The sequence below is a fragment of the Orycteropus afer genome, unplaced genomic scaffold (genome assembly GCF_000298275.1).
Source record: "Orycteropus afer afer isolate SDZICR_OR568_19922 unplaced genomic scaffold, OryAfe1.0 scaffold00031, whole genome shotgun sequence".
Taxonomy (NCBI): domain Eukaryota; kingdom Metazoa; phylum Chordata; class Mammalia; order Tubulidentata; family Orycteropodidae; genus Orycteropus; species Orycteropus afer.
The window spans coordinates 9,478,772-9,488,623 of record NW_006921618.1 but is presented as its reverse complement, the minus strand read 5'-3'; the positions used below and the strand labels follow the sequence as shown (position 1 = coordinate 9,488,623).

The 9,852-nt window shown below is 43.1% G+C and overlaps 1 protein-coding gene across 1 annotated transcript in view; it reads left to right on the top strand.

The window, feature by feature from the left end:
* The window catches only part of TCEA3 (transcription elongation factor A3), a 69,964-nt gene that overhangs the window by 25,588 nt on the left and 34,524 nt on the right, over positions 1-9,852 (top strand). The gene's annotated exons all lie outside the window — the stretch shown is intronic.

The following is a 9,852-nucleotide window of genomic DNA, read 5'->3' as shown; positions in this document are numbered from 1 at the left end:
CTTCAAGGCTCACAGCTCCAGGATTATCTTCTGTGTCTGTGTTAATTGGTTTCCCTTTTCTTTGTTGAAGAGGGTCTGTGCAGTCTTTCTGCCTAGTCCTCCATCTTACTGGAACTCAACAACACCTAACTTGATGTCACCTAACAACAACAACAAAGAATGTTAATAGAATTTGGATTGGGATTGCATTGAATCTATAGCTTGCTTTGGGTAGAATTGACATTTTCACAAAATTCAGTCTTCCTATCCATAAGCATGGGATATTCTTCCATTTATGTAGGTCTCTTATAGTTTCTTATAGTAGTATTTTGTAACTTTCTTTGTAGAGGTCTTTTGTGTCCCTGGTAAGACTTATTCCTAAGTATTTTATCATCTTGGTAGCTATTGTAAGTGATATTGATTTCCTTATTTCCTTTTCAGCAGTCTCTTTGCTGGTGTAGAGGAATCCAACTGATTTTTATATGTTGATCTTGTATCCTGCCACTATGCTGAACTTTTCAATTAGTTCCAGTAATTTTCCTTCTGGGAGCTCTGGTAGCATAGTGCTTAAGGCACTTGACTGCTAACCAAAAGGCTGGCAGTTCAAACCCCTCAGCCACTCCTCAGAAGGAAGATGGAGCAGTCTACTTCTGTAGTGACACTGCCTCGGAAACCCAAGGAGGGGTCGCTATGAGTCGGGTCCGACTTGACAGAACATAACAACAACAACAACAACAACAACAATTTTCCTGCTGAGTCTCTCAGGTTTTCTACATATAAGATCATGTCATCTGCAAATAGGGATAGTTTTACTTCTTCTTTGCCAGTTTGGATCCTTTTAGTTCTCTTTCTTGCCTTATTGCCCTGGGTAGGACTTCCAATACAATGTTGAATAGAAGTGGTGACAGAGGGCATCCTTGTCTGGTTCCTGTTCACAAGGGGAATGGTTTCATTCTCTCTCCATTGAGAATAATGTTGGCTGTTGGTTTTGCATATATACCCTTTATTACACTGAGGAATTTCTCTTCTATTTCAATTTTGTTGAGAGTTTTTATCAGGAATGGGTGTTGGCATTTATCAAATGCCTTTTCTGCATAGATTGATATGACCATGTAGTTCTTTTCCTTTATTTTATTTATGTAGTGGATTACATTGATTGTTTTTCTAATGTTGAACCATCCTTACATACCTGTTATGTATCCCACTTGGTCATGGTGTATTATTATTATTATTATTATTATTTTATATAGTGTTGGATTCTATTGGTGAGGATTTTGTTGAAGATTTTTGCATCTATATTCATAAGGGGTATTGGTCTATAGTTTTCCTTTTTAGTGATGTCTTTGCCTGGTTATGGTATCAGGGTTATGCTTGCTTTGTAGAATTAATTTGGGAATATGCCATCCTTTTCTATGTCCTCAAACAGTTTGAATATGATAGGTGTCCCCTCTTCTCTGAATGTCTGTAGGTGTCACCTCTTCTCTGAATTTTTGATAGAATTTTCCTGTGAAGCCATCTGAGCCAGGACTTTTTTTGTGGGGAGGTTTTTTGTTTTGTTTTGTTTTTAAATGATCTGCTCAGTTTCTTCCTTTGTTCTACGTCTGTTCAAACTTTCTCCCTCAGTCTGTGCTAGTTTATATAGGTCTTCAGTTTCTAGGAATTTTTCCATTTCTTCCAGGTTTTTTAATTTGTTGGAGTACAGTTCATCATATTCTGTTATTATCCTTTTTGTTTGTTGGTTCTGTTGTGATGTCACCCATTTGATTTGTTATTCATGTTATTTTTACATCTTCTCTCTGTTTTCTTTAGTTAAATTTGCCAATGGTTTGTTGATTTTGTTTTTCTTTTCGAGGAACCAGCTTCTGGTCTTATTTTCTCTATTGTTTTTCTGTTTTTGGATTCATTTATTTCTGCTCTAATCTTTATTGTTTCCTTTCTTCTGGAGACTGAAGGCTTCTTTTGTTGCTTTTTCTGATTGTTGGAGTTGTTGGGTTAAGGTATTGATTTTGATTCTTTCTTCTTATTTTGATGTGTGAATTAATAGCTATAAATAATATAATTAATAGCTATAAATTGACCTCTGAGTCACAGCTTTTGCTGTGTCCCAAAAGTTTTGGTATATTGTGTTTTCATTCTTGTTAGTTTCTAGGAATTTTTTCATTTCACACTTTATTTCTTCTGTTACCCAGTGGTTCTTGAGAAGAGTATTATTCAGTTTCCATGTATTTGATTTTTTTTCCCCTTGGTCTTCCTATTCTTGATTTCTAATTTTATAGCATTATGATCTGAGAAGATGCTTTGTAGAATTTCCATGTTTTTAAATTCACTGAGAATGGATTTGTGGTCTATTCTGGAGAATGCTACATCTATCTTTAAGTCAAATTTGCATGTAATTCAGAACAGTTTCATATCTAACATCAGTTAGTCAAGTGTTTGTCGTGGTATATAATATATAGTGTACCTTTCTATGTATGAAATACATTAAAGAAACACTTCCAGATACACTAAAACATTCAATAATGATAATAATAATAATGTTTTGATGTGCATCACAAAGTAACACCAGTTTGTTATTACAAACCATTGTATGTGCCTCAAATTTTTAATATAACAGACTTTAAAGGGTTGGTTTGTAACTACGCACAATGAGTCAGATGTTCATTACCGTTGAACTGCCTGTACCGCATGCTTAGAGATGCAGTGGCTGAAATTCCCTCTAGATGGCGTTCAGGAGCAGCAAGCCAGCAGTCTGGTTACCTCTGTCAGACGTGGAGTGGGAGGATTTTCTAGGGCTTGGTGATGTCAGACCACAGGCTGGCACATCCAGGGAGGAGAAGGAAGCTGTTGATAAATCCAGCCTCCCACCGGCCTCCAGTTACACACTCTCTGCAATTTGGCACAGTTCCCAATTGTGTGTATTGAAAGCAGAATGAGTATGGCTGCCTGAAATGCCATCTAGGCATGAATTCCACCCGGCCAGCCAGCTCCTAGCCAAGCAGGAGGGACTGGGCTGGGAGTGCCATGCCAGGAAGGTGGGAAGCATTGTTCAGATAAGGGGACTCTGGAACACCCTCTGTCCTTTAGACCCATAGTGAGATATGTTGAAAACAATATGGAAAGCATTAAAGAAACACTTCCAGATACACTAAAACATACAGTAATAATAATAATGTTTTGATGTCCATCACAAAGTAACACCAGTAACACAGACCTGGGTTTGTGGTCTCACTCTTCCATTTGCTAGTTGGAGAACCTTGAACAAGTCATTTCAGAAGCTTTCTGAGCCTCAATCTACTGATCTGTAAAACGAGAATAATTATGACCCTCTCTCAAGGTCATTGTGAGGATCAAATGAGGTAATGAAATGCTTAGCACAGTTCGCAGCTTATGTAAGTGCTAAGTAAATGTGCACACTTAGTAATAAAACTCACACTCAATGGGGTAATACATGTAAATTGCCTAATATTTTGTTCCTGGAAGTTTTTAGGGGCTTTAATCCTCTCAACAGCCCAATAAAGTGAGTACAGATGTTACCAGCCACTCTGCAGAAGGAAGACTGGCCAATCTGCTTCAGTAAAGATTTACCACCTCGGAAACCCAAAGGGGGGTTGCTATGAGTCGGAATTGACTTGATAGCAGTGAGTTTGGTTTTTTGGTTTTTAATGTTACCTCAAGGAGCCCTGGTGGTGCAGTGATTAAGTGCTCAGCTGCTAACCAAAAGGTTCAAACCAGCAACTGCTCTGTAGGAGTACAATATGGCAGTTGGCTTTGTAAAGATTGTTGTTGTTGTTATGTGCCGTCGAGTCAAACCCAACTCATAGGGACCCCTCCTTGGGTTTCTGAGGCAGTATCACTACGGAAGTAGGATTGCCCAACCTTCCTTCCATTAAGGCCTTGGAAATCCTATGAGGCAGGACTATCCATCTGACAATCACTCATAGGGTCACTGTGATTTGGAATTGACTCCATGGCAGTCAGTTTAATGTTATCCCAAGGCTTTCTAGTGGTGTAACAGCTGAGTGCTTGGCTGCTAGCCAAAAAGTTGGCAGTTTGAACCCACCGAGTGGGTCCATGGAAGAAAGACCTGCTGATCTGCTCCTATAAAGACTCAGCCAAGAAAACCCTACGGGGCACTTCTACTCATCACATAGGATGCTGTGAGTCAAAAATTGACTTCATGGCACCTAACAACAACACCATCACCCCATTTTACACCTGAGAAATGTTAGGCATAGAAAGGTTAAGGAACTCACCCAAGGTCACACAGCTACAAAATGATGGTGTCAGCATTTGACCTGTGAATTTGGCTCTGGAGCCTGGGTTCATAATAAAAACACCACCTCAGTGTACATATTCCAAGAATGACAACTATTGTTGCTATTGTTGTTCAGTATTATGCCTTCTTCAAAGTAGCATGCTACCAGCTCTCCTCTGGTGATTCCCTTCTATGAGGCCTAGATGTTGAGGATGTAGTGATTGGGCACACAGGTTAGTGAAGGGAAGAACCAAGAAGAATTTGGGGCTTCATCCCAGCTGCAGGCATTGGTGTTGGCCTACATCATGGGAGATGATGGACACTGGCTCAAAGAGATCCCTCTCTTAGGCTCAGAGAGATCTCTTCTTAGACTCTGGGAGCAGGGCTATTGGCCTTCCAAAGAGGACAAACAGAACCAAACCAGTTGCCATTGAGTTGATTCTGACTCATGGCATCCTTGTGTTACAGAGGATAACTGCACTCCGTAGGGTTTTCATGGTCGTGACCTTCTGGAAGCAGATGTCCAGGCCTTTCTTCTGAGGTATCTCTGTGTGGGTTCTAACTGCCAACCTTTCTGTGCCTTGCATCTCTTTGTGGTAAGCTCCTCAATTCATCATGCACACATTCACTCATTCAAGGAAGATGCATCAAGCGTCCACCTAGAGCACTGTTTCGGACAGAGGACAGAGGTGAGCCAGCAGCCAGATCCCTAACTCTGAAACCCTGTAATCTGGAAATAAAGGTGATGTTTGTAAACACAAAAAGTTAGTTATAGATTTGGACAAGTGCTATGAAGGGAAGAAATTGGGTGATTTGCTAGAGAGAAACAGGGCAGGGACAATTTGCCTCAGATGGGGTGATTAGGAAAGGCCTCATAGAGGACATGACGTGTGCTGAGACCAGACTGGTGGGAAAGCACCAGTCTTAGGAAAACCTGGAGGAAGAGTATTCTAGGAAGAGAGACCAGCCAGTGCAAAGGCACTGTGGTAGGAGTCATGAGTGGGTCCAAGGAACAGAAAGAAGCACTGAACTCTGGGAAGAGACCTTCTGTGTGGCATGAGATGAAGTTAGAACAGAAGCAGTGGGCAGAGGCTGGACATGAAGGGGCTGGAAGTCACAGTGAGGAGTTTGACTGTGCTGAGAATAATGAGAAGCCATTAGAGAATCCTAAGCAAGAAAGTGACAAGACCAGCTGTGAATTTTCAAAAGATTCCTCTAGCTGCTGTGTGGCAAATGGATTGTAAAGGAGCGAGAGGATGCAGGGATACCGGCTTCAGGGCCACTGTGGTCAGACAGGTGAAAACCCAGTGCTGGGACCAGGGTTGGATGAGGGAGACTATTCTGATTTCAGGAAGCCCCTTGGTCTTTAGATTTCTGCCCTCCTCAACCTTCTTCACCCATCCCTTCCCTTGTGCTGAAATCTGACCCCAGGTGAGCTGGAGATTGGGCTCCACTTCCCCACCTGCAGGCTCTGCTACCAGGCCACCTAATTGTCAGGCTGGGTTGGGTAGAATCCAGGTAAGTTATTTAGAACAGTAAGTTCCAAACTGCCTTAAAAATAAATAAATAAAACCCAGGGAATCCCCTTGAGTAATCTTTTTAGGAATTCAAAATGTAAACCTGGTAAGAGCACAGCATGGCTCTCTGGGCCTTACTCCCTCCTTCCCTACTGCCCACATGGTAGCCCCAAGACATCTTTGAGGAACCTCAAGGCTCCAGAGAATACAGAAATCTTAGAGTAACTATGGTGGATCCAAGGTTAGGCTGAACAGAAAGGCTTGGGGGATAAGGAATCCCCATTGAGGATTCTCAGTGGGGTGGGTAGGATGGACCAGTTCTTTAATCCTGGGAGCCCCAGGCTACCCAGTCTACCTCATTCCCAGACACAGCTCCTTGGGCCTGAACGGACTTGATCAGAGCCCCAGCCTCCTTTTCTTTCTGAAAGAAAGATGCACATCCATAATCTGAAAGTGGATGTGAGAAGCAGCTGCAGAATCCAGCTCCAGGACTGTGCACTGTACAACTCCAGAAGGCACCCCGGCGAGATGTGAACAGTGCTCCTGAAGGTAGGAAGGGTACCAACCCTTTGGACTCTTCCACAGGCTCAATGTGGTAAAACCCTCAAAGGAGAAGGAGGCCCTAATTTCTTCAGCTCTGATGAGTCACTTTTTCCTGAATTGGCTGGCAGATCCTGCTGGGTTACTGCCAGAGAAGACAGGAAGGGATGAGAGATGAAGGCAGAGACTCCTGACTGCCAGGAACCCCCACCCGAGAGGAGTACAGAAACCACTCTGAAAGAGAGGGAGCCATGCAATCATCACACTCATTTCACTTCTCTGAGGGTCCGGTCCTTCACCTGTAAAATGGGGCCAGTGTTACATGACTTGCGGAAGAAAGGCCTGGCAATCGACTTCCAAAAGTCAGCCAGTGAAAACCTGAGGGATCGCAGAAGTCCAACACGCAGCAGGTTGTGGAGATAGCACGGGGCTGGGCAGCCTTTTGCTCTGTTTTGCTCAGGGTATTCGTGAGTCAGGGCTCAGCCCACAAAGTTAACAATAACAACATGTGATTTGCAGGGTTATAGAGAGGAATAAATAGCGGCCAAACCCATTGCTGTCGAGTTGATTCAGACTCGTAGCACCCTATAGGACAAAGTAGAACTGCCCCACAATGTTTGCAAGGCTATGATCTTTACAGAAGCAGACTCCCAAATCTTTCTCCCACGGAACAGCTGGGGAGATCAAAGTGACCTTTTGCTCCACAGCTGAGCACTTAACCACTGCGCCACCAGGACACCTTTGACAATAGCAACTCCAAGGGTTACTATTAGCATAAATAGCAAACACAGTCCAAACCAAAAACCAAACTCACTGCCGTCGAATCGGATCCGACTCATAGCGACCAATGGTAGCTTTTATGATTATCATCCTTAACAAGCCCAATGTCTGGCTAAATCCTTTCTCTCCAGCTCACTCTCATGCCACCAGCCTCTGACCCTACTCTAGCAGCCCTGAGAACCTCAACATGCACATGGAAACCAGAGACTTTCACTCGTCCATGCATTTCTGCCATGAATGCATGTACCCGTTCTCTGGTCTGAGTGGCCCTTGCAGAATTTCTTGGACCAAACTGCACTGTAGTGTAACCCTTTTGGCATTTCTGAAATTACACAGTAAGCCACAGCCCTGTGATCCACACAGGATGCTGCAGGATGCCTCTCATCTCCACCACCCAGTGTCCTCTACACCTGGACCCAAAAGGACCAATGGTTGGAGTCTGAGCCTTGGTCTCTTTTACCTTATGACTTCCACAAAGCAAAAAGCCATGTTCACGTCTCACCCTCTCACATGTATATTGTTGTTATTATTTGCCGTTGAACTGATTCCAACCCATGGTGACCTCATGTGTACCAAGTAGAACTATTCTACAGGGTGTTCAAAGCTGTGACCTTTCAGATGTATGTTAATGAGGGTATGCATTTATATTGTATATTGTTCTTCAAAGCTTATGTTTTTCTTGGCTGGGCCTGGTTGAGTGGCTGGGCAGCTGATGTAGTTATTCCCCATGGGAAGATTGGTAATCAACGACATGCTGAAATCTATTGGAGCAGATGAGTAGCTGCCTTAGGGATATAGTCTGCTTCCAATATACAAGAAGCAGCTTTGAAGAAGGTCTTGAGCTTTTGGCACTTGAATCCTGCGTGTGGCCGAGTCGTTATTCAGCAGCCTGCCATGCTGTCTGCTGATCTTGGGACTGATTGGGACTTGAATCAATGGCCTGCTGTGTGGTTTGGTAATATCAGGACTGTGCCATTTTTTTTTTGTCAACCTTTGGTTTGTCAGCCTCAGCAGCCAGCAGCTGCCTGAGTTAAGAGAACCTCCAGGTTCAGTGGGCCAGGACCAAGAGGCAGAGCTGAAGCCCAAAGTCGAGGGGCTTTCACCCAGCCCCTTGACCTGGCACTTTGAATTCAGACTTCTAGCCTCCAAAATTGTAGAAGAATAAAGTCCTGGTTGTTAAAGCCATTCCACCTGTGGTATTTCTGTTAGAGCAACACGAAGTAACCAAAACACTGCCTATAAAAGTAAGATAGAAAAAATAAGGCATGCTTATAAAAAATGCAAATACTCTCTATATAACCTAGAAAATCAGAATACCCCTTCTTCATTCCAGTCCCCAAATGCCATCTCTGTTTACATTCTAGGTATAGTTGTCCAGTCTCTTCTCTATGTATTTTTAGATGTATATTTAAAGAAAATTGAGATCATACCGTATATTGTGTTTGCTGGCCTGCTTTGTTCACTTGACTAGCCAGCATGACCTTTTATCTGAATTTTCTAATGTTCTTCAGCATTGTTTTGAATGACTGTAGTATTCTTAGGGATGTGCCGTAGTTTTAAGCAATCCCTTTTCATTGGGTACATGGATTGTTTTTTTTACTATTTTTTTTTAATTGTGATTTGGGTGAAAATTTACAGAGCAAATTCACTTTCCATACAGCAGTTCACATACACTTTGTCTCATGACATTGACCACAATTTAGCACAATGCAACCGCTCCCCTCCCACTTCCTCCCTATAGTTACCTCTTCCCTGTGTCCATCCCTCCATGTACTCCTGCCCCCTGAGCTGTCTTCCTGTGCATAAGCAGCCCTTCTTTCTCCCATGATTGTTCTCTCCAAGGAGTGTATCTACCTCAGGGAAGTGTTCAACTCATATACTTGTCTATTGTTGGCTGGAAACCACGGGTGTGAGTTCAATTCCAGACCTGAAGGGCAGCTAGGGGCCATAGTCTCAGTGGTTCCACTAGGCTCTGTCGGACCAGTAAACCTGGTTCCCCCCCTTTTTTTCTCTCCAAATGATTTTGAGTTTTCTTCCACATTGTTCTCCTTCTCTATCCGGGATCTCCTCCATAGATCCCCCTCCTAGTGGTTGACATTGGTAGCCAGGCACCATCTAGTTCTTCTGGTCTCATAGTCGTATAGGCTGAAGATCAGATGGTGGGTACGTGGATTTTTTTATGATGTGAGTGCTTAGCTGTGTCCTTGGTGCCATCTTATATTCTCAAAGCTGTTGTTGATCTTTGATTTCTACCTTATCAGGTTTTATATAAGGAGCCCTGGTTGCACAGTGGTTAAAAGCACTTGGCTGCTAATCAAAATGTTAGCACCCACCAGCCACTCTGTGGGAAGAAGAGGTGGCAATCTGCTTTCCTAAGGATTTACAGCTTTGAAAACCCTGTGGGGCAATTCTACTCTGTCCTACTTGGTCACTAGATGTTGGAATCAACTCAGCAGCAGTGAGTTTTGGTTTGGTTAGGTTTTTGTGTGTGTATCCTACTGTTGACAGAAAAAAAAAAACTGCCCCATAGGGTTATCTGGGCTATAATCTTTACTAGAGCATATCACCAGGTTTTTTTTTTTCCCCACAGAGCTATTGGGTGGGTTCAAACTGCCAACCTTTTGGTCAGCAGACCAGAGCTTAACCATTGGACTACCAGGGCTCCTTTATAACCTCCTAAGCCTCTGGTAGCATAGTGGCTAAGTCACTTGCCTGCTAACCAGATGGCTGGCGGTTCAAACCCACCAGCCACTCCTCGGAAGGAAGGTTGGGCAATCCTAC